The sequence below is a fragment of the Pteropus medius genome, unplaced genomic scaffold (assembly GCF_902729225.1).
Source record: "Pteropus medius unplaced genomic scaffold, Ma_sr-lr_union100, whole genome shotgun sequence".
Lineage (NCBI taxonomy): Eukaryota > Metazoa > Chordata > Mammalia > Chiroptera > Pteropodidae > Pteropus > Pteropus medius.
This window is the reverse complement of record NW_024355206.1, coordinates 70,001-94,338: the sequence shown is the minus strand read 5'-3', so window position 1 is coordinate 94,338 and position 24,338 is coordinate 70,001. Positions and strand designations below refer to the sequence as shown.

The 24,338-nt window shown below is 50.6% G+C and overlaps 1 protein-coding gene across 1 annotated transcript in view; it reads left to right on the top strand.

Moving 5' to 3' along the window:
- The window catches only part of LOC120599391 (solute carrier organic anion transporter family member 3A1), a gene marked incomplete at its 3' end in the record, with an annotated part of 215,010 nt that overhangs the window by 120,805 nt on the left and 69,867 nt on the right, over positions 1–24,338 (top strand). The gene's annotated exons all lie outside the window — the stretch shown is intronic.

Sequence of the window (24,338 nt, the reverse complement as noted above, 5' to 3'; positions counted from 1 at the left end):
AGGTTCTTCCCTAGGCCCTGCCGGATTGAGGTTATGGCATCGTCAGAGCGTCCCCGGGGGGCTGGAGAAGGTGCACAAGAATCACGGATGAATAGACGGCTGACTAACTTCAGGGGAGGACTTTATGAAAAAGAAAATGCCATTTGTTGAATGTAAAAGTCCAAGTCCGGTTGCGGCTCATGGGCCGGAGCTGTCACAGGCTGTGAGCTGGAGGATTCCACGTCATGGGGTGGGCCAGGAACATAGCCAGTGGCCCAGCGGTTCTGACCACACAGCCTCCCGAGAAAAAGACTGATGTCTCGGCCAGGCTGGAAGGAGAGAGGGGGCTGTGTGCAGGTGGGTGGGTGGGTGCCCAGCAGACACTGAAGCTCGTGGGAAGAACAGCTTTTCCAGAACCCTCGAGGGGGCGGGAAGGGGCCCCTCTCACTAGAAAGGGAGCGTGAATAGTAAACTGGGATCCCACGAACTCATCCGTTCTCCCAGCAAGGCAGAGAGTTTATCATTGCTCCCATTGGGCAGGCGGGACTATCGAGGCGCGCAGAGGTCACCCCGCCTGCTCTGAGAGCGAGAGCGTATTCCAGGCCTCCGACGTTTCCGTCGTACGTGGCCTGCACTTTGAACCGAGCGCTGTGTTAGCTGCTGCCTTGATAGCAGAGTCAGCGCGATCTGGTCCCAACCCTACAGGCCTTCTAGGGCAGAGACTCCGCTGTGGCGAAAGGCCGGATGACCTGAGTTTTGTTCTTGTGGTCTTATGGGCTCCAGCGGCATAGCACAGCGAGCTCTTAATAGGTGAGGCACGCCCGGGCCGCCACCTGAGCTGGCGTATACTTGTCAGTTAAGAATGTAAACTATTAAGAGTATGCAAAAGTTTATCTACCGGTGATGCAGAAAATGTCACTCATCGTCCAGCTTCATTACCCGGTTTTAAATCCAGCCGAGACACAGACCCATCGTAAGATGATGAACCATCAGAAGGACCTGCAAAGACCTTGTTGGCAGGAGGCTGTTGGGGAAGGGCTTGGACTTTGTCAGACACGCTGGGTTTAATTCCTGGACTTGCCCATGCAACTCGCAGGCAAGACGCCGAAGCTCTCTGAGCCTCCCTTTTTCTGTCGCTCACCCAATGGGCGACAGAGTCCCCACAGGAATCGAGCTGGGTACCATATGGAGAAGGTGAGGCGTGTAGTCGATGCTCACCAAAAATAAAGGCAGTGATGAGCAGGCCTCCTGGGGTGGTGGCACCCATCTCTTCTGCGAGGGTACCAGCCCGCCTCCAAAGCGTGAGTCCGTGACCTCCTCACCCGCCCTCCCCAGGCAGAACATTCGTTTCTCTTTGGACCTTGGCAGGGGAGAGCTATATGGGGCAAAATTAGTGCCTTCTTGCTGCCAAGGAAGAAGAAAAGAAAAGAAGGGGCCTCGGGCAGCATGCTGAGACCCCCCACAGTTCCATGGGCCGTGTGGGCAACTGGCCACCTGCCCACCTGCGGCTCTGTCAAGCACAACTCCAGTTTGAGCCAAATACCTGGGCACAGATATGAAGTGTGGGTGCAGAGAAGCAGAGAAAGAGCTGAGTGGGGGGCCAAAAAAAAAAAAAAAACTGGCATTCTTTGGAGATCTGCAGGGGCAAAAATGCCCTGCGATTAGTTTTTCCTTCCAGGCCTGTAGTTTAAATTACTTACAATCATAATTTATCGCTATTATGGGCACTGAACTGTACTTGCCCCAGGCTCTGCAAACACAGGAAATCAGCCAGGCCTGTTAGCAGGGTTCAAGCAGCACTCAGAAAGCGAGGTCTCATGGCTGAAAAGCAAGGGGAGAAAGCAGACCTGCTCTCTCCTTTATCCTGGTCACCGAAGGACATGCCTCTTTCTTCTTTCAACCCCTCAGAAACTTGCCTTCCAAAATCAAATTAACAAAAATGGCTGAGTGGTTGTGTGCCAGGCAGGGAGGGGAGTGGGATCCTAGAGACCATCGGCCTTCTCCCAGAGAGGGAGAAGGGGAGGGGGTTTGGGACCCAAAGCTTCCTGGGAATTCGGCCACGTGGTCTGGTGATGAGGAGGACGGAGCTGGGAGGAAGAGGCTGGGACCTCACATGGAGTAAAAGCAACCTAGCAGGACGATGGGTCCCTAAGGGGAACAGGCCCGTCGTCCAGTATGCAGTCCCCAAAGGGTTTGGTGTCTTAGGGACGTGCCACGAGAGGGTGATGGCTGTGGGCGGTAGGGGATGGTGAGAGAGGCCTGATGGGACACTTGGGGACGAGAAACTCTGACGTGACTGGTGCGTAGGATGGTCTCCGGCATCAGGGAGAGAAGCGTGAAGGATGAAGCGACTCCTCGGGGATGCGTGACGCTCCCCACGATGGAGAGTGTACGCCGGGGACCCTGTGCCGGGGTTCGGCCCAGCAGACCAGGCTGGAAGGCTGGAGGCTTCCGGAGGGGTCGGTCACCCAGGGACACGCATGAACTAGCTGAAACGCAGTGGGAAGCCCCCAAGAAGAGGTGTGGAGAAGTTGGGAGGGAGCTTCTCGAAGGCGGGAAGCTCAGCCGGTGATGGGTGGGGAAGGCTGAGTGAGGCAGGCAGGGGAGGGGGGCTTCAAACTGAGACCAGGGAGGTGGAGCGATGACATGGGTCCGGGCTGGACTGTGGCTAACGCAGAGCCACGTGCTGGCGATGGAGGCCTCTGGGGGACGGAGAGGGGCAGAATGAGGACGGGAGCAGGGCGGAGGCTGCGGAGCGGCTGCTGCAAGCTCTGTAGTTGGGAGGCACTGATGGGAGTCAGGTATATACTGTGCACCTAGAAGCTCCGCTGCCGAGTAGCTATGTGGCCTTGGGCTGACACTCGGGTTTCCTGGATTAGGGGCTCCTGTCAGCACCATTCCTCTGTGACCGTGCCAGGTGGTCCAGCAGACAGCAGGGGCCCTGGCGGTGATTCAGAGCGGTGACCTCGGGTACTGCAGCCTCAAGTCTCCATACCCGTGGCAGGCAGTTCCTTCCAGCCTGTTGTATGCTCCCCGCCCCACCCCCTCTCAAAGCCTGGCCCGGGGCGTCAGGAGCAGCAGCAGACAGCCATCACCTTGTGACACTGCCCCTCTCCTTCAAAAGCTCTGCATTCCCAGCCAGCTTTAAATCAGTGCCCTCCCCAGCCTCCCACAGCCTGGCGTCACCCCTGGAAGACAAGCCAGGCCTGCCATGGTCAGGAACAGGGAGGCAGGAGGGCGGACCGCCTGGCCGGTCACTCGTGGGCTGCGCCTGACTGGGCAAACACAGAAGGGAGCCCCCAGCACCCTCCCCATTCCTACCCCAGATATCTGCGAACCACAGTGCCCAGCCGCTTAGGCTGTCAGGTGTGACCTGGTGTCCCTCCATTACAGCAATGTGACCGTAGCACCCGTGCCCCTGCTGGCACTCCCTCGTGCCCGGCCTGGGACAAGGCACCTCATGGGGACATTTTCTTTTCCCCCTGGGAGGCTATTTTTAGAGTGCTCCAGCCGAACTGCTTCTGCGAGCCATCTATCTTAACTAGTGTGTGTGACAGTAACGAGGTGTGCAGGTGTGTGCATCCCGGGGGGCAGGCGGGGGTGACGCTGTTCCTAGGGGACGCTGCAGGGCCTGGCCGGTGCTGCCACGGCCCTGCCACAGTGGCTTTGCTCGTTATGTCTGAACTGTGCAGGCAGAAGCTGTGTCGGGGTGTGAGGCCCTTACCTGTTAAAAAGGTTGCTAGTAATAATTGCTACCTCAGAGGACTTCAGTAAGGATTAAATGAGGTGACACACAGGGTTTCCCAGACGTGTAAAGTACTCAGTGGGTGGCGGTCAGGATCCCATCACCGGCATGATTGTGGGGCCTGTCGTCAGCCTTATTGCATCATATTTTGGGGTGGCCCAAGCGTAATGTGCCTTGGGTGGTGCAGCAGGAAGCTTGCCTTAAAGATGTGGTCTTCATTCATTCATTCATTCATCAGAGATTTATTGAGCTCCTATTATGTGCCAGACACTAAGACCATAAAAATGAATGAGACACAGCCCTGCCCTGATGTAGCTCTGGAGAGATGTTCATATAAACAGTCACGTTATATTTCATACCTGCTGGAAGTAGCAGGAAGGCAAAAGTCAATATATTTTATTGCTTGGGGACTAGATTCGATCAGAAGGTATAGAGATGAAGCAGGAAGTCCTGTCTGAAACCAAAATTCCCATCCGTTGGCATAAAATCCTGATGAGCCCTTAGGCGGCGGGGGTGAGGGTGGGGAGCTCTGTAGTATTTCAGTGACACCGAAAAATTCCTGGCTTTACAAGGATGAGATTTTCTAGCAAAAAAAAAAAATCGAATGTTTAGAGACGCCTGTTTTGCAAAATTATTTTTAGCTTCCGGGTACATCAACTTAGGTGCCGTATGTGGACTAGACCGATCGTGTCTAGGAACAAAAACAAGCCACATTCTCTTGTGAGAGGGTTGGGAGGTTTTTTTTAAGACCCGTCCATGGCGTTAGTCTCAGGAGGGCCATACCTCGGTGGGCGAGAACCAAGGTAATAATAGTCCAAGGTGATAGTCACCGGTGAAGTAAACCGTGAGGGGACTCGATGACCTTAGCCCACCTGTTCCGAAGTGTGCGAAGTTCTGAGATGGAAGAAACGGCTTTTGCCTCCTGAGAGAGATGTTCCCTCAAAACGCATTATTTTTGTTTTATTATTACTAAGCGTCTGCGCGAGAAGACAAGACTAAATTGGTTCTTTCGCTGAGGAATGCATCCGTCAAATATTGGCTCACCTCGTCTCTCTTCGAACCAGGCCCCTCCCTCTCCTGGGGCAGCACCAGGGCCACAGACAGACAGTGCAGAGCCACTTCGATAAGTGGTGTGAGAGGCGCGTGGAAGACATAGGCGGAATGGGAAAGACCAGCTCCGCATGTCAGTCGGGGCGTGCGTCTTCCAAAGAGTAGGTGACAGCCGAACCAGGGCCTCAAGAGTTGGTACGCAGGTGCCAAGAGACAAATGCCACTGGGCAGCGTGGGGACCGCGCAGTGCCCGTAGAGAACGTGATTCCTAGAAAAGGCCGGAAGTCACAGAATCCCCGAGTGGAGGGTTCCCCCAGCAAAGCCGCTCATGTTACTGGACCGGAAACAGGGAAACTGAGTTGAGTGACATGCCCAGGGTCACACAACTCCAGGGAAGGGTCTGAACCCTTTTGGGTCGTGGCCTCTTCACGCGTGACATGGCGGGTTGGGAGGTCACTGTGCTGAGGCTGCTCACGGGTTCCTTGACGCTTCTCTACGGCCTCCCAAGGATAAGGCGCAGCTCAGACGGACTCCACCTTTCTTCATACAACATACATGGAAAAAAAAAAAAATCTAGTAGCTGTTTCTACCCTGAACGGACGTGTTTGTTTCACACAGCTAGCCTGGTCCTGCTTTCAAGACGAGGGGATTGAATTCACGTCATTTTTTTAAAAACGTCTTTATCTTTTTTATCTTCTGGTATCAGAAGAAAACTGGCACTTTCGGAAAGTATGGCTGCGAAGGAGTGAGGCTGAATTTTAATAAACATCTTTGAAAGTTGAGACTGATCATAACCTCTTCCTTTAGGAAGTCCTCCTGGATTGCTGGACCCTAAGCCCATTGCTCCTTACCCCGAATGGCTTTTGAACTCCATCTTCTGGTGCTGAAACCTGTCCTTTGTGTTCACAGTGGTGGCAGGCAGGATGGGTTTCCTACAGAGCCAGGCTCACTGTCTGGGGCCGGCTAGTGAATCGGCCAGACGGTCTGTTCCCTGATTCCTCTGCCTCTTGGCCTCCCAGAGAGTCACACCACGCCTGGCTTAGCACTCGGTGTTTAAATCATCCCTTCCCTGCTGTGCTTCCACTGGGCTGCAGGACCCTGGACATAGCACAGGTCTGTCTCCTGATGAGTGAAACAGTGAATGAAAAACTGATGTGAACTCACTGCTCTACAAATCATAAGCAGGGTCAGGCTCAGTGACTTCTTTAGCAGAATCTCTTTTTATTCATGTCTGCATTATAGTCTTATGAAGAGGAGTGACTTCCTGAGACTTGACAAGAAATAGGGGCCCTCCCGGCTCCACCGTGATGCCTTCATCTTCAAAGGAAATTGGGCCTCAGGTCCATTGGAAAGTTTATGAAAATATTATATGCTGTCCAACGTACTGTCAGCGTGAGCTCAGACTTTTAATCCATGGTAATCTGTATTTAAGTAGAATTTCTACTACCACGTCTTCGTATATGTTTGTGAAGTGACATATATTGGTATGTATTCCTCTACCTACCCATTTATCTATCTAACAAGTGTTTGAGTGCCTACTGTGTGCCAGGTACTTCTCCGATTCCTGGGAATACAGCCATGAAAAAAGAAATTCCCAGTCCCGCTGAAGCTTATTAGTGTCAGGGAGATTAGTGTAAGGGAGATTAACAAAAATTAACCAATAAATGTTATTTAAAATAAATGAAATTTAAAAAACAGTAGTAATAACTGTTCTGATGAAAGCCGAGCAGGATTAGAGGCTGGAGAACACTAGGCCATTGAGATTCAATATTTCGATGATGAAGAGCCTCACTCATTTACTCATTTCCATTCATCTGGCTCATTCGTTCTTACTGTTCCATTCATCTCATTCCATTCCATTCATTCACTTCCACATTCCATTCCATGTTTCCATTCATTCCATTCGTTCATTCACCCACTTCCATTCCATTCATTTCCAAGCTCCATGTTTCCATTCATTCGCTTCCATTCATTCACCTACCCATACATTCATTCACTACTTATCATTTATCTATTTCATTTACTTCATTTCATTCATTTCATTTATCTACTTCCTCTATTTTACTCCATCATTCCATTCTTATTTACCTATCTACCTATCTATTCTGTTTTACTTCATTTATCTATCTACCTACTTCATCATATTATCTATCTACTCACTTCATCGATTTATTCATTTGGCTTCACGCATTTATCTATCTATTTATTCATTTGTTTACGAGTTTTCATCATCATCTCTTATCTTAATTTATTTACTGGCCCATTTTATTCATTTTGCCTACTTGCCCATCTATCCATTCATTCATCCATCTACTCTACTATATTATCTATTCACTTCCATTTGGCCTATTTATTCATTTCCATTTCATTTCATTTATTCCATTTAATGATATTTCATCTACTCCATTCATTTATTTCCATTCCATTGCCCACCTACCTATCCATTCATCCATCCATTCCATCTACATTCATCCATCCATCCATTCATCCATTCATTTCCTGGGGTCCATTCACCCACCCACCCATCCATCTACCTACCTACCCATCCATCCACCCACCAACCCATCCATCCTCCTAATGGCATGTCCTCATGGCTTAGCACCTGAATGTACTAGATGCCCTACAACTATTGAGAGTGATTATTATCCTTTAATCGATTGATGAAAGTTATTTTTCTTTTGAGCTTTTTGGCTCAAGAGTTTTTTTGTGTGTGTGTTTTTGTTTTGTGTTGTAAGAGTGATTTTTTTTTTTTTGCTTCCAAGAGATTTTTACATTCAAGAAGTACTTAAGGATATGGGCTCAAAGGGGAGCCAAGCCAGTCCCTTCTTAAATCTTGGGTTCTTGTTTTAAGGGCATGCGTGGTACTTCATAGGGTTCTTCTGAAGAATAGGAGGGAGCTCATTGCAAATAATAACACAACCACGGCTAGCATATTGACGGCAGCAGCCACCAGTGGTTTTGGAGCAGTGCTAGGCACCTGGATTCTAATTTTTGACGTAAGAGAGGTTTATCTCAGTCTGTGTGGGAGGGACACAAGGTTCGGGTTAAGGCCACTGTCAGTTCTCTTCCTTCCCTGACCATCCTTTAAGCGGTCTCTTCACGTTACTCTTAAAACCGGGGTGACTTGAGACTATTTCTAGGTCAGCAAAGCAGAAAGAACTTTCTACCTTGTCCTCTCCATGAGTGGCTGCTGTCTGCCTTGCCAGTGCCTTGTGATTCATGCAAAGTGGCAGCTGATGTTCCCCAAAGGCCCTTTAGCAGTGGAAAATGCTGAAGGAGGGGTCCAGAGGTTTGTAAGTTACTGAAAGGATTTTATGAACTGTTCATTATTACCTCAGGTAGTCATTTTTATTGGGCTGGGGTGATCTGTTTTGGGCACTGACTGTTTACAGATCTCAGTGCTTTGATGCAGTTCTTTGCCTTGCTCATGTCCAATCCAGGGTCCACCACTGGTCACCACATGTGGGGACAGGACTCTGGTTGTACCTCTGGTGAGTTATTATCATTAGAAAATTTAAGCCGGACAGCTACAGCTTGGGATATGACCTCTTGATTTAATAGATTTGGCAACAGATAAGAACCTTGGTTTTCTTATCTGCAAAATGGGAGAAAGAAGGAGGAAGGCAGGTTTTTATTTATTTTTGTTTAATTTTTGAATGGGCTCTTCAACATCTGAGTTTTAAGAAATTTCTCACCACGTGAACAGAAGTGACTGACTGGAGCAGGTGCTGAGTTTGTAGATGATAGAGAGAAAGTAGAACTAGCCAGGTCTTATTTCATTTTAATTTTCCCCACTGATTAGATCTCCTTAAAATTTAAAAGGGGGGACAAACAGGGTCACAAAGCACCTGGAGTCCATAGTAATTGTTAAATAGAGCACAGGGGGACCCTAAGGGCTCTCTGAGTCCTGCTGTCCATTTTCCTAAGTGAATTTGGAGATTTGAGCTCGTAGATCTGCTTTCTGGCTCTTTAAAAAGAGTCAGGAGGGGTGAAGAAAAGGAGGTGGCAGTTGTCACAGTTTTTATTAAGCAGGAAAAGATGGATTCTGAAAATGACAGATGGTACGTGCAAGAATGAAGACAGTCTCTGCCATTAATCAGGTAGGAGCTCTGTTCGATCACTAAGAGTTGTCACGAGCTCGCTAAAAACAGGCACAGTCAGATAAATGCATTACATCTTTGATAGGGTGGCTGTTACGTCAGATCGATGTGATCTCCTGCAGATGCGTAACAGGTTTCCTCACAATATCCCTATGAACTTGTGAAATAACGCATCGCTTTTATTAACTGAGAGGTGAGTTGTGTGTTAGACACAGGCTGAGGCTTTTATGCGGGTCGCCCCACGTAACCCTCAGATCAGCCAGGTGAAGAAGGCGCTATCATGATTTTTCCTATATTGTGGATGAGCAAACTGAGGCCCAGAGAGATGAAGCAGCTTGCTCAAGGTCACACAGCCAGCTAGCAGAGTGGGAGTCTCACTCTGGTTTCTGTGCCCCCGCCTGCCGCCGTCACCAGCTGCGCCCCCCAGGGCATCCGTCACTGCAGGGCTTGCCCTTGAAGCCTTCGTTAAGGGATTGTCACGGGTCTGGAAAGACCTCCGGTTGGCAGTACCACTGGAGTCTTCCCTCTGCTTTGGGCTGTTCATCATTTTTATCCGTAACGCAAATGAAAGCATAAAGGCACACTTTCTGTATACGCTAGACAGGTGGCACAGACGGGAGAAACACATGCCACATGGATGGCATAAAACATTCCGACCGGAATGCCGTGCAGAGTGTGCACTTCCACATCTCGGGTTTTTGTTTAACGTTCAAGGAAGCCGCACATGTGCAGGGGGGACACGCGGGAAGAGTGTGCACGAAAGGGACGTGGACTTGACGCGTTCTCCGCAACACGCGCAAACCACCTGTTTGAGAATCTTCCCTAGAATTTCCAGACCACTCTGCAGACTTGCTGCTGTTGGCCTAGGTGCCACTGAGCTCTGTGGGGAGGGGGAGACCCCGAGTGCCAGAGGGAGGGAGAGAGGAGGGCACAGGGCGTGGGAAGCTGGCCACTCCTAGGTCAGGCGATGCCGGAGCCAGGATGGGAGCAACGACGGTGCAGGCTGGAGGCCTCCGGGGAATTTCAGGGGGTCGCTTAAGTCTTCAGGTGCAGGGGGGGTCTAGTTGGAACCAGCAATCAAGCCTCCAGACCCCATTAGCACCATCGGGAAGCCACAGGGCTGAAATCTGCCCTCTAACCTGACCTTGGTCTGCTGACCTCAGGGATAAAGTCACATACCTGTTCCCCGACCTCACAGGGTGTCCCCTGCCACGCAAAGGTATTTATTCACTAAGCATTTATAAACAGCCTACAGTACCAGATACCGTTCTAGGCCCTGAGGTTCCATTTTTAATAAAACAGAAATAAAGAGAGAACAGGAAAGGGAAGGACACAAACGCCAGCCCTCAAAATCAGGGAATGCGCTAATCCAGACAGAACACTATTGGGAGGTTGGACCTACTGCAATATTCAAACAGCTAAAAATATGCAATAAATTTTTTAGGCTAAAATTGCAAGGACTTGGGTTTCGTGGAGAGTTTTTTAAGGTGTATTTTATTCCGCAATAAAATCACTGCTTCTAATGTTCATGGAGAATGTGCTGCCACAGGGGCTTTTTCTTTCCCTTCTGAGGCCAAGTACTGAACGCTGGAAACTTGGCATTCTTGAGGAGTTTTTTAGGATCTGGAAACGTGGCATTTGGGGTTTTTCTGGTATGTCAATTAGGAGATCTTCACTTCTTGCTTCAGAAGCCGGTGTGTGTGTGTGCGTGTGTGTACACATGTGTGCCCACGTGTGTATGTTTAAACATCCGAAAAAGCCCAACCTACAGTCAAACAACCCCAAAACTTCCAGTCGCTTAGAAAAATATCCCATTTCCTTGGGCCCCAGAGCATCTCTATTTACGTAAATACGTTAATTAAATTACACCCTGTTGCTAAGTGATTTCTTAGAGCCGAGGCGGTCAGTGGACTCTCTTCCGAGAAGGTTATGCTATGATGGCCAGAAGGCTTTCTTCAGGAAGAAAATGTTTATTTGAACACTCTCCACTGTCTATTGTGTTTGCGTGTCAGGTCCATGACATGGAAAAGAAACTCATTCGCTGCTAGAGGATGCCACATTCAGGATTTGTCCCTGGCGTTATGGGGACAGCTGTCAGGGACCGCTTTGCTTTCTGGCCGGGCCCTTGCACAGCCGTTAGCATGAGCGGTAGAGTCTCTGTGCTCTGAGGAGTTAAAGATTTTTGCATCGGGCCAAAGCAGGATTATTGTCAGGCTTTGTAGGTCTCCAGATGCAGATTCTCTGCTGTGCATCTTTTACCTACCTCAGCATAGTCATTGTCTGGGCAAAGACCCATGCGAGCATTTGTTTTTGAAAAATGTTTATATTTTCTCGTAAAGGAACACATACTCCCCATAGAAAATTCGGGAACGTAATAAAGGCTGAGAAGGAAAATAAGAATCATCCATTTCCCACAACCCAGGGATAAAATACATTTGTGTCTCTGTTTTTTCCACAGTATTCTCCCCCAAGCACATATATGTGGTCGACACAACACTGTATAAATGAATTATTTTATAGGATTTATTTTAAAGGAAAGGTGAGTGGCCTCTGTCCCAAGCAGCTGGGTTCCTGTTCCAGCTGTGGCCTGCTCACTTGCCTTCATACATTTTAATAGAACTCTTCTGCCCAGTATGATGAAAGGTAAAAGATCTATGATTCAATCAGCCTCCTTCTTGGCTCAGGTGAGGAGTCTGTGAGCTGAAAGGCCACAGGGCAATTACCTAAGAGTGGCTCAGAATTGCAATGCTCTTACTCAGTCACACTTCTTAAGGTGCATTATTGCTCTAATAAAATCTTCTTGGCTATAATTTTGTAACAGTTGGAAAAAGGAGTCCCGAAGGCATTGGGCATTTATCTCGAACATGGCCTCTACCCAGGCCCCCACCAGCAGAGCAAAATTTGCTTTAATGAATGTCCCTTTATATAATTTAATGCCAACCTCCTGTTGATTCTGTGTATTTTATTCTGAAAAAAAAAAAAATGCCCCAAAGGGTTGGTTGGTTTTCAAAAGCCACATGTTAGATGCAGTTGGATATATTTTTTTCTTCTTCTCTGGCCTTGAGATATATACATTGATGCTTTTATTAGTCAAATCCCAGGGAAAAACACCTTTGCGGAATGCAGAATTTCATCCTGGCCGTCCGCAGGGGACGATGTCTCGCCGTCCGCAGAGCCTCTGGCAGAAGCTCCGAGGTGGGAGAGGAGGGAGCGATGGTGGGTTTGGCACAGGCCGGTGTGACTGTGTTTTACGCCAGAGCCGTGGCCCGCCGTCCCACCTCGGGAAGATAGAAAAAGGCCTGCTGTCATTCCTGAGGGGCATCTGGAAGATCGAGGTGAAAGATTTAGGAAGTTTTAGATGTCGTGGGGTCCGACACGTCATCTTTTCGCAAAGCTTGGAGGACATTGAGTCACAGCCCCCGGGGCGGAGGGGATGGCAGCCCAAGCCAGGCCTCCTGTGCCCCATGGGACCTCTTAGTGCTCACGTGCTAAAGACACGAGACATATATCAAAACAGTCCCGTGGCAATGAGAGACACCCTTTGCTCAGTGGTCCGCTTACTTGAAAAACAGATGCCAACCGACCCGGCTCCCACTCTGCTAACACCGACACGAGCGTGCGGGGTTTTGAAAGTGCCACCCCAGCTGCAGTGTGTTCTGTCCTCCGAGCTCGGGCGCACCCTCCGACGGAGGGACACGAGGAGGGCATTTCCCGGACGTCTGTTACATTTGAGAGAAATCTTTGCGCCAGGGCCCCAAGCGAAAGCCAGGGGCAAGGGAAAGACAGGACCGAGGGAATCCATGGAGACTTGAATGAGAAAAAAATTAAAGGAGCTCGTCAGGAGGTTCCTCCCCGCCCCCTACACCACGAAGAGATGAGTCAGTGGAGAAATCATAGCAGCGTGAAAAGAATGTGAGCTCGGAGAAGAAATACAGTGTTAATTACAGGAACCTTTTAGAACTGGTGCGGAACCCAGCAGAACGGGGGGCTGCTCTGTTTGGTGGAAACCAGCCGCGCGATGCTCTTTCTACAGCCCTACGTAAGGGGCTCCGTTTGGCTGCTCATTTGTTCTGCAGATAAGCCCTCCTGCTCGCTAAGGCTTCCGAAGGTTCTCGCAGAGCCCTAACTTTGGCTCTCTTTGGAATTTCTTTGCACGAGATTTTGAGGCGTGGAGCGTCTGAGGTCACTTAGCCACCTTCCTTCCCGCGAAGAGCAGTCTTTGCAACAAGACGGAGATCCTACGTCCATCCATCCTGGGTTCTGCCTTTTCTTTGCCAGCTGTGCGGTGTAGGCCAAGTGGTTAAGACTTTTCGGTGTCCCGGTGGATCATCTGTAACTGGGACGTCTGCTCCGTCCACTCAAAGGATCGGCATGGGACTCAATGCCGAGTTCGTCGGTCAGTGGGCAGTGTGGTGGGCGGTGGGGACATTCAGCCTGTCCTCACCTGTAGGCTCTTGCCCACCTGGTTTCCATTGGGCAGTTTCAGTTCTGTCTCTGCAGTAACCCTCTTCGGCCAGATTGCAGAGTTCCAGAAGAAAAGACAGATGTTAAACTTTATCCAGGATTCTCTCCAACCCGGAGGGCCACACCATGGGCAGCATGTGACGAGGGCACATGGGGGAGCAGGAGACAGGCAAGCGTGGGGACGAGAACTGGATCCCAGTGACAGCACCTGGGAATGCTCCCATGAGGATGTGCAACGCCAGGGCCCTAACGGAGGAGGAGGGCTTTGCCCTGATGTTCTCAGTGGAGGGAGCAGCTGCAGGAAAGGAAGGGCGGAGAGGTCATTTAGAGCGTGGGGCTGGGCCGGGCTACGCCACCCTGCAGTGAGTGGAAGGGTGGTGAGCCGGAAAGGAGGGATTTTGGAGAAGGCCGTGGAGTTTCACACTGCACTCTGTATTCGTGGGTGGACCGTCGGAAGCTTTCGAATAGCAGACGTGACCTGGGTTTTTTTGGTGGAAAACTCTGGCTGCCACGATTGGGTGGGTTGGAGTAGGAAGGGGATGCAGGTGTGAGGAGGGGCTTGAAAGGCTGTTGTGATGCTCCTTGGCAAGCCGTCAGGACGGGGACCACGTCAGAGATGCAGTGAGGATACAGCTTTGAGGGACATCCAGGAGCAGTAGTAAAAAGCCTGGGGGTCTGGCTGGATTGCGCTTATATGGAACGGGGAAGAGATGGCAATTACCCTACCCTTTGAAGTCTGCAGCTGGCAGCCTGTGCTGGGAAGTCAGGGCGGGAAGGAGGGAGAAGTAAGGAAAAACAAGTCATATTCGGAGCATTTTGATTTTGGGGTGCCAGGGGAAGCCTGCGTCAGCTCATTTAGCCGGGAGTATGGGGTATGAGGTTTGGAACATAGAAGACAGATCAGAGGAAGAAAGGTACAAGAAGTTTCAGCATGTCATGTTCGTGTAGAAGTTTAGAATTTACAAAAGAATCTCGTATGTACATACAGAACAGAAACTCCAGCGGGCATTATTGCTTCTGTTTGGTGGAACCGAGGCCATGCCTCCATCGAGAGGGATGGGGCGTCAGGTGGAAGGAGGGTTCTGAGCACGTTGTCCAGGGGCCTGGGACACTGAAATCCACACTCCTCTCTTCCCAGTCTCTCCACCCTTATCATCCCCCCTAACCTCACCCCCCCCACACACACCCTGCAGAGCAACAGGGTTCCACTTCCCTCCGCGTTCTCGTCCACCTCCGGGCCTGTTAGTGGAGAAGGTAGCCATGCGCAAGCTTGGGCAGCTGGACGGACACGTGGAGTGAAAAGACTCGAGGGAGATGAACGCCAAGACAGTGATCGCAGGAGAACTAGGGGACAGCAGAGGGTGACTTCAAGCTGGGATGGGGGTTCAGCTGGGGTTTCCACCGTGCGCCGTGCGCTAAGAGCTGGGGATACAGCAGAGAACAACGTAGACAAAATCTGTCCCTCTGAGATCAGACATATCCTAGTGAGGAGAGAGACTAAGCAGAATGGATGGGAGTTAGCCGGTGACTCGTGCTATGGTATGAACAAGGGCAGTGGACAGCAGTGCCCGGAGGGGTACCGTTTGGGTGTGGATGGGGCAGGTGTCAGTGAGGTCGGGACATGTGAGTAAAGACTTCAAGGTCAAGGGAGTGAGGGACAAGCCATGAGGCTATCTGGTGAAGAGCATTCCAGCCAGGGCAGCAAGGCCATGGGGTGGGAGGAACCCCTGCTTTGCTGGGGAGGTGGGGAGAGCAGGCGGGCCTGGCCGGGGGGGCCACAGTGAGGGAGCGGGAGAGGCACAGAGCCAGGAGGGCCTGTGGCCAGTCACGTAGAGTCTTGTCGACCGTTGGGATGACCTTGGCTTTAATGCAGAAGGACCGGGAGCCACTGCAGGGTGCTGAGCAGAGACGTGAGGGGTTCCGATGGCTCCTGTGTACTCTCTTGACAGTGGGGTGTGGAGAGGCAAGAGGGTGGCCAGGCTCTATGCCGTGGTCCAGAGGGATCGTGGGGGCTGGGAGCAGGGGGCAGCACACGTACATTATGAAGGGGTCACCGCCAGAATGTTCTGATGGATTCTCTGGAGAACGGGAAATTTGAGGTGTCAAGGAGAGCTCGAGTAACTGGACAGACGGGTGGGGCTGCTGTTAGGGTGGGGGCCGCTGCGGAGAGAGCGAGCTTGTTTGCAGCGGGAGGCCACGAGCTTGTTTGTGGACCTGCCAAGTTTGAGATGTCTCCATGACATCCTAATGATGACAGCCCATGGGTACTTGGGTACCTCAGCATAGAGGTCAAGAGAAATGTCCCTTTGGGGGTCATCAGTGTAGAGATGGTACTTAAAACTGTGAGGCTGGAAGAGATGGCCTAGTAAATGGGTATAGATTTAAAAAAAACAAAAGGGAGCCTGGAGCACTCCCTTGCTGAGGGGGCAGCAGGCCTGGCCGAGCCCAGGGGGAGCACTCGGGCAGGCGGGAGCGTGCAGAAGACAGGCAGCCAAGGGAAGCACGTATTTCCGGAAGGAGGTGGGGTCACCTGATTCCAAGGTGGCAGCTGGATCTCTTGGGTTCATCTACTTTCACGCCCGAGGTGGTCTCATTCCCACGCGCTCCAGCAGTGACATGTAGCCGCCCCATGGGGAAAGAGCCAGTGAGAATAGCGCCTCCACTGATCAGTTACGTTCCTGCTTCCATACCGAGAGCCCGAACTGTCTGTCGCTGACGGATGTCCTGTTACCTATCGTTCAGGTGACGCGCGTTTCTCACAGTGCTGTGAGAGCCCCACGTTTTGCAGCCGAGGGCGCTGAGATTCAGAGAGGTTCAATGCCTCGTCCAAGGTCAGAGTTAAAGGAGCAGCACGGGGCGGAGAATCCAGGATGGCGAGGCCGTTAGTCCATCAGGCAGGGGACAGCTGTGGGGGAAGCCATGTGCTGGGCCTCAGCTCCTAGGGGGTCTTCCAGGGGCCACCGACCTTCCCTCCAGGGGGCCTCACAAGCCGCCCAGAGGCCCCTAGATAAATTGCTGTGAAGAAATGAGGCCAGGCTGGTCACTCTGTAGCATAGCAGTGCGAAGGTAAACTTCGCCAGAGGAAAACGTCACTCTTTTCCTTGGCTTTTTTCCTGTCAAAACCATATGTGTGGTAAAAACCCCCGCGGTGTGGCCCGAAGGAATACACACACCCAGATCCGTTTAAGCATAAAATGTACAAACGCAAGTGAACGCACATACAGAACTGTGGATTCTAAGACGGCTCTAAGGCAGAGCGCTCTAAGGGAGAACCACGATCCGGTCTGCAGGCTGCCTGATTTTAGTTCCCACCACTTTGCAGAAGACAGAGGGCTGGGTTCTACCAGCGGCAGGAACCTAATATAATCACAACCAGAAGTGAGGTCTAACACCCAGACCCCAGAGTCTCCCTACCCATAGAGACCCATCCATGAACGGTCCCATATATGAGAGTCCCTGGAGGCTGGTCCCATCTTGAGCAGCGTGGCAGGGGCCGCTCAGGTAGTGTTTAGTGCAGACTGTGGTGCTGGCCAGGTGTGCCCATGGCCTGTCTGCCAAAACGCGATCTCCTCCCATGTTCCTGGGTCCGGGCACCCGCCCCGGGCTGGGACCAGCACCACCAGGCTGCACTCCACCATCAGAACTTGCTGGGGGCCGTGTCGCGGTTAGAGGAAGACACCCCATCTGTTTTCTGGGTTTCTCCTGCGTGTCTGACAGTCCTATAGCCAGCTGGGTTTTATGAAACCCAAAGTGGGTCTTGCCCAGAGCACATTCCCCTCTAATTTTTAAAGTCGATCTGAGAGTTCTGGGAATTGAATCTGCACACTTCCTTTGCCAGCCTCGTGTCGAAGAAGAGCTGTTTCGTATTTGAGGAGCCTTCTGGGGGCTTTTTAATGATTCTCTGTAAGTTTTTCTTGTCCTCTCGTGGAGAATTCCACGTGGCCAAGGATTAGTGTCTTGATCTCCTGTGCGTTGCTCTTAGGTTTGGACACGGACAGCCCTGCTTCTTCCTCACTGGGACAGAGGCACCAAGGAATCCAGCCTTTCCACTCACCTTCTTCACAGCCGAAGTCTGTTCTTTCTCATTTAAATAAATAAATAAATAACGTTGCTCTAGTCACCACTTCCAAGTTCTAGCTTTTCCGCTAAACAAGTTATGTAACTAGGAACTCGCCTCTCTGGGTCTCTACTTCATCCTGTCTCTGAAATGGTGAAGTCAGGTGGCCTCTGAAACTTCTTCCAGCTCTAAAGTCTTATGACTCCGTGGGTGCATGAAGTGTGTCCTGGCAGCTAACACTAGAGGGTCATCATTTCAACAAACAGTGACGGAACGCATTCTACGGTCCAGGCACTGCTCTGAGTGCTGAGGACATGGCAGCAAATAAAACAAAAAAAGCCTGTACTCAGATGCTGTATGCTGTGGCACAGCGGTCCCCAACCATTTTTGGCACCAGAGACAGGTGCTCTTAGGAGAATCTCACGCCTGATGATCTGAGGCGGAGCTGAGGCGGAGTTGCCAGCGCTGGGAAGTGGCTGCAAATTCAGATGAAGCTTCGCTGACTTGCCTGCTGCTCACCTCCTGCTGTGCAGCCCGGTTCCTAACAGGTCACAGACCGGTACTGGTCCGAGGCCAGGGGTTGGGGACCCCTGCACTAAGGTGCGTGGCTGTATTCCTTAAGACTAAGAGCCTTGATCCTCCATGACCTATTGCTCATGACCATCATCTTTAAGATCCGCAGTCATTTTCACCCACATGGCTTTTGGTAATAATATCTATTACCAGATGATGTGTTTTACTGCCACATAAGACTGTCTTTTCTTCCTGGCCTGACCCAGGAAATTCATGCAGTATTCATTAGACCTTCCAAACAGCTCACTTATGAGTAGCCAGGAACCAGAGGCTCAGAGGCTGGTGCATGGTGACATTTTTAAGAAACGGACCTGCTGCTTCCTCCTTGGCGATATCCATCTCACGGGGCTGCCGTGAGCATAGACTCGAACGTGACGCTTTGTAGAAAGCGGTCAGCCTACGGGGGCGGGGGGGGTGGTCGGTAAAGGATATGGCGCTGGAGCCGTTTCCGGTATCCTGACAGCTCTTGGTTCCCGTTTGCCCTTTTTGTGCACGTATGATACAGGTATGTCCCCCTTCACTCAGCAGGTGTTTACAGGACATTCACCTTGCTAAGCAAGCATTACAGCCACAGGGAGGGAGACGCAAATGTGTGAAAAATAGTTGCCAGCATCGTGGACTAGAAGCCCTGATTTTGGAGGGGAGGTCTCAGCCCGTGAATCACATACTGTTTGCTAAATGAACAGAACTCTTATGTAATCAGCTACTGTACAGCCAAAGACTAAATCGTCGTGTTTTATACATTAGGAATTCTGAGGAAAGGGGGAAGGTGATCGTGGGCTCTGTCCACCGCCGGCTTCAAAAATGAACTTCGTGGTCTTTTTAACGTGTATATTTTAAATGGAGATGGAGACAGCCAGCTTCCGCTGAGTATGTGCATATGCGTGTGATTAGAATCATAGAGTTACAGAATCTGAAGGGATCTTAAGCTTCTCTAGAGGTCCCACCGCCTCCTCCTGTCCTTCCCCCACACACCCAGCGTTAGCGATCGCAACCCCAGATGCCCAAGGAGCTCAAGTGTCTCAGGTACGGAAAGGGCTTCAAGATTTGAAGCGTGCAGACACAGAGGGTAAGCGACATGACATTTAAATATTTAATTTTAATCTCTTAGAAAATGTAGGTGCCGTAGATTCCAAGCTAAGTGATGCCGAACACATTCTAATCACTTAATTGGAGGGTTGGCAGGAAGGAGTTGGGAGGTTAATTTAATAGCCACGTGGTTCGGCTTCGGACTACACAGTGAGCAGAATGCACCTTCTGGAGACAGTGGGGGAGAGCCGGTAAGAGGTCTACACCGTCAGGTGATCCCCAAGTAGCTTTCCTGAAGCCTTGCCCTGTCTTCCTTCTCAGCCACATGGTCTCGAGAGAACAGCAGGTTCTAGAATAATGTTCAACGCCATTTCCTTGTGGCACTGACAAGTTGCTATAAGACCTTTACATCCCTTACCCTGTAGTAAAATTAGATTCCTTATACGTCGTTCCACGTGAAGCCACAGAACCTGTTGACAACTCCGAGGACTTACTGCACGTCTGCGTCCCCTCTCAACCCAGCCGTGGTCCTCTCTTCTTAAGTAAACGACATTCTCGTGGTGTCAAAAGTATACCAGGCAGAGGATGTGCAAAACTTCCTCCGATCATTTTGCCTAGCAAACCTACAATTAATTTTAAAATCGAAAAGATGTTGACTGTGGTAGACAGGAGTGGAGGATGACTTAAGGGACTGGGTGTGACTAATTTGTTGTGGCGCCTGCAAATGATTTCTGGAGCATACAGACTGTTGTTTGGTGGGCCAGCTAATGTGGGACAAGGCTTTGTGGCAGCCTTAGCTTATGTGTGCACCTGCGGATGCATACGAGCTTGAGGGCAGGCACCTGCCCGCACCGTGAGGTTCACGGGGTGCGTCCTGGTCGCTTCACAGGAGCTCACAAGGGAATCTGGCATCGCCTTGCTCAGCGAAAGCACAGATTGGGGGCTGTGGACTGTGGCATGAGCATACGGGCGTGGGGGTCAGAGAAAGCTTCCCGGGGGAGGTTTGACCTCAGCTGAACCTTGAAGGGTACACATGAGTTCATCAGTTAGACAAGGGAGGAGGCAGACATTCCGTGGGTAGCATGTGCCAAGATGCAAAACCACAGACCTAGAAAAGAACGAGCATCGAGAAACTGCAAGTCAAGGAGAATTAAAAGTTGATGTCGTGTTATGGGGAGCCATTCCCCACCCTCCACCCCACGGGGTGTCAGACGATCTCTCAGGCCATAGGACATCATCATCAGGTGTTTATTTTAGATGACTCAGGAGTGCCACGGAATGACTAGAAGATAAGAGAGAGTTTCTAGAAACAAGACGAGCAGGGCGAGCTCTTCTGGGTGACTCGTACGCGTTCTTGTGACCCACCTTTTTGCAGTTGTCACAGCCGTGGCTTCCTGATCAGCAGAGAGTCATTTGGCCCAGCTGACTTGACTGTGTTCCTTAGCCAGGGCCAGCCTCCTAGACCTGACTAGGCCTCAGTCCCACGAGAAAGTGCTTGGGCTCACTTCAGCTCCAAGGCCATGGCAGAGTGCAGATCGGAGGAGGGCATCGCCCACGGATTACAGATACTCCATCTCCCAAGTGTGGGCCAGGAAAACTAAGGGCGACCACATATCTGGCTCCTGACAAACATCACCATCTTTCAAGCATTCATTATGTGTCAACATGACTTGATTTTGAATCCAAACTCAGGAGGAGGCTTTCGGTAAACTTGGGAGTGGGCAGAAGCCAGTTTCTTGAAGATCAGCAAGATTCCCCATATCAGGTTGTTGAGAATGAACGTCCCACAGCCTCAGGGGCCCTTGCTCTGCTACATAACCAGAGGGAGCGGGTCTCCAAATGCCGGGACTGCTGGCAGCTTGCTGATCTAGGCAGGCTGAAGGATGTCACGTTCACCGAGGAAATGCATCCTTGGGCCACCTATCCAACCCCAAATGGAGGAGAACTCAGTGCTGCGTAAACCTTTGATACCTTTTCGTTCAAGATCGCCCCAGTTGGAATGCCCGCTGGGCTCCGTGCAGAGAGAACTTAGTTTTCATTTGCATTATTTTCCTAAGTGAGGTTCCCGCCTAATTCCTGGTTCACATTTTCCAAGCCACGGCATCTCAGCCATTTTCTTTAATTATTTTTGCGTAAGGGCAACCACTTCCATATGTGCGAGTGTCTGCCGTGCCGGGCATTTTACTTGTGTTAACTCACTTAGTCCTTACTTGGAACCCCAGGAGGTCACGATTATAACCCTCGTTGTGGAGATCAGTCCTGGGAGGAAGCTCAGAGAAGCTTGGGAACTTTTCTGCTGACCCAGCTCCTCCCTCGAAGCTTTGGTCTGGTTTTCTCCTGCTGTTCCCGTAACTATGCCTGTGGCGTCATGGCCCAGGATCAGAATTCTTGGCTTCTCAGGCCGGAGATTCAGCCCCGCCTCTCAAACTTGGCCTTGATTTTGTCACCACCGTCAGCCTCTCTGAAATGCTCTGTTCTCTTGGTCTCCTGGGCAGGGTGGGCAGGCCCCCTTCCCCCTCACCGACCACTGCTGTCTCCCCTTCTGGGCCTGGTCTTTCTCCTCCAGCCCCTGAGGGGTGAGCACCTCCCCAGGCTAGTTTCCTGGCTCTGGTTCCTGTCTCTGGGGACTCGTTCCCGCCACCCCCGTCCCAGTGAGCCCCAGCACCACTCATATTCTGTACACGAGACCACCAGATAATATCTCCTTCTCGGTGTGTCTAGGCGACAGCCCTGCCACATGCTTGGCCTCTCAGGCCAGCGAGTGGGAGGCACGTCCGGCTCCTCCCAGCTTGTCCCTTCATGACCTAGCGGACAGGAAATACTGCTGGATGTCCACTCCCAGAGGCACCCCAACCACAGGGCTCTTTCCCGAGATTGGGTTATCATCAGTGGCTCTCCATTTCCTCCTCCGGGTCCCCAGACCTCAGGCCATCCTGCACTCAGGGGCTGATGCAGCCCCGACAGCCACCTGCAGTGGCTTTTCTGTCAGCTCTTGCGTCAAGACCAGCCGACCTGGTGCTGCAGCTTCTTCCCAAACTGCCACCCACTCTGTCAGAGAGACCTTTCCCTCCCAACTCCCAGCATCCTCTGCGGCTTCCACCAAGCAAGCCCCGCCTTTCCCTCCCCCTCCTCCACCCGCCCTGTGGTTCTGTCTGCTCCTCCCTCGTGGGAACCAGCCCTCTCTGCTTCCTTTTCATCTCTCCCCCTCTGAGCCACCCACCAAACCTCCAAGTCCTGCTTCCTCTTACTTCTAACATTGACAGGTTAAGCGTATTGTCTCTTAGAATGATGCACGCTCATTGGTAGTTCCAAGTACAGAGAATACCCTTGACCTTGGAATAGCACGTGTTTGAAGTGCACCGGGTCCACTTATATGTGGATTTTTTTCAATAAATACTATAAAGGTATTTTCTCTGATGATCTCCTTAACATGTTCTCTAGCTTCCTTTATTATTACCATGTGTAATACATATACATACAAAATCTGTGTCAATCAACTCTTATCTGTAAGGCTATTAGTAGTTAAGTGTTGGAGGAGTTGAAAGTTATATGTGGATTTTCAACTGTGGGTGGGGAGGGGAAGCGTTAGCACCTTTAAACCGTGTGTTGTTCAAGGGTCAACTATATACAGAAGAGATGAAAAAATAATAATAATAATTCCACCACCCAGAAATTATTACAATTTATATGTATCTTTTAAAGATTAAATGCACATGCAAATATAGGGTATATATTATTTTTACATAATTAGGATTGTGCTATTTATATATTTTACTCTTTATTCTCATTGAGAATAAATGCTCTTTACTCAAAATGAGACTTTTACGAAACCCACTAATTCATCTTTAAACAGCTGTGTTAATAGCCCATCATGCGGAAGTGCAATTCATCGACTTACCCTGTCTCTTATAGTTGTCATTTTGTGGCTTCCGGCTTTTCAGCATTATAAATAACAGACGTGCTCATTCCTTAACTCTGGCCGTTTCTTTTCTATATCATTTAGCGTTTTTGTTTTTTTTTTATATTACAGAGGCAGATTGCACTTACCAAGCTTCTTCTGGGTGTCAGCCTCTGTGCTCAGTGCATTTCCCACTTAAGCCTCAAAGCTCCCTTGCAAAGAAGGTATTTTTAATATCTCAAGTCATTTGACTTAAGCCACACAATTCAGTAGGTATGAGGTTCGAATTCAGGCCCTCGTTGCTTTATCCTCTGTCACAGTATTAAGAATGCACAGTGGTGTGCATCTGTGGGCAAGCCCGAGACTCCATAAAAACAACGGATCCCTTCAGGTGTTGTACTGTCATTTTCCAGCTGGATTATTAGTTCTTCTTAGATGTCGGATACACACCCCTAGCCTTAATAATCTTAGACCCAATTAGAGCTGGAAGGGACTCTCTCATTTTGTAAATGAAGAAGCTGAGAGACTTATCAGGTGTCTACAGTGCCGGGATGTGAGCTATATCGCAGCGTCTACGGTAGACACACACAACCACCAGTCTTTAAAAACATCATCGTCTATTGCGTGGGCTTACCTTTCCGATGCTCATGCGTCAGAACGCAGTGCAGGTTGTCTCGTCCAGGGCAGCAGTGTCGCAGCCGGGTACCACGTCTGTACTGCACAATCGATGCTGAGCCCCGAGTTTCTCGATTTGCTCCAGGTCGAGCGGAGCCGTGAGAAGAGAATGACTCCAACTATAGGGTTCCATTTTCCGAAGTACCGAAATCGAGTTTGTAGCTGTTTGTTAGCTGGGTCTCTCCTCTTGAGGCAAGTGGTTCTCAGGCTGTGCCGTCACCTGGAGGCCCTGTTCCTGGGGGACGGGCAGGGAGAGGGGGGACCTTCCAGAGTTTCTGATTCTGTGGGGCTGAGATGGGGCCTGATCGTTTGCGTTTCTAACAAACTCGTATGGTGGTACTGGTCACCGGGGACCACATTTTAAGAACTACAGTCATAGGCCGTTAAAAAGATAGGAGAAGGCAGGCCATGCAATTAACTGTGGAATCTTTAGCCCTTGGTTTAAAATGGCAAAACATACATGACTCAGTCATTCACGCCTTTATGACATTTGAAGTCCAAGGGGCTTCAGCGCTCTGTGCCAGCCTAGCCTCTTGCCTTCTCGCTCAGCTTCAGGCCCTCCTGCTACGAGCTGCTCGAGTCCTCCCCAAGTCTAGCAGCGTCCCAGATGCCCCACTGGAGCAGCAGGTAGAGGCCGAACGCACCTTGCTGCCCAGAGCCTGGGATTTTGAGAGCTAGGTTAGGACAGGACAAATAAATGCTCATTGAACTCACTGTCACCCATCTTCACCCCTAGGTATCCCTGCCCTTTACCTATGGCCATGGACT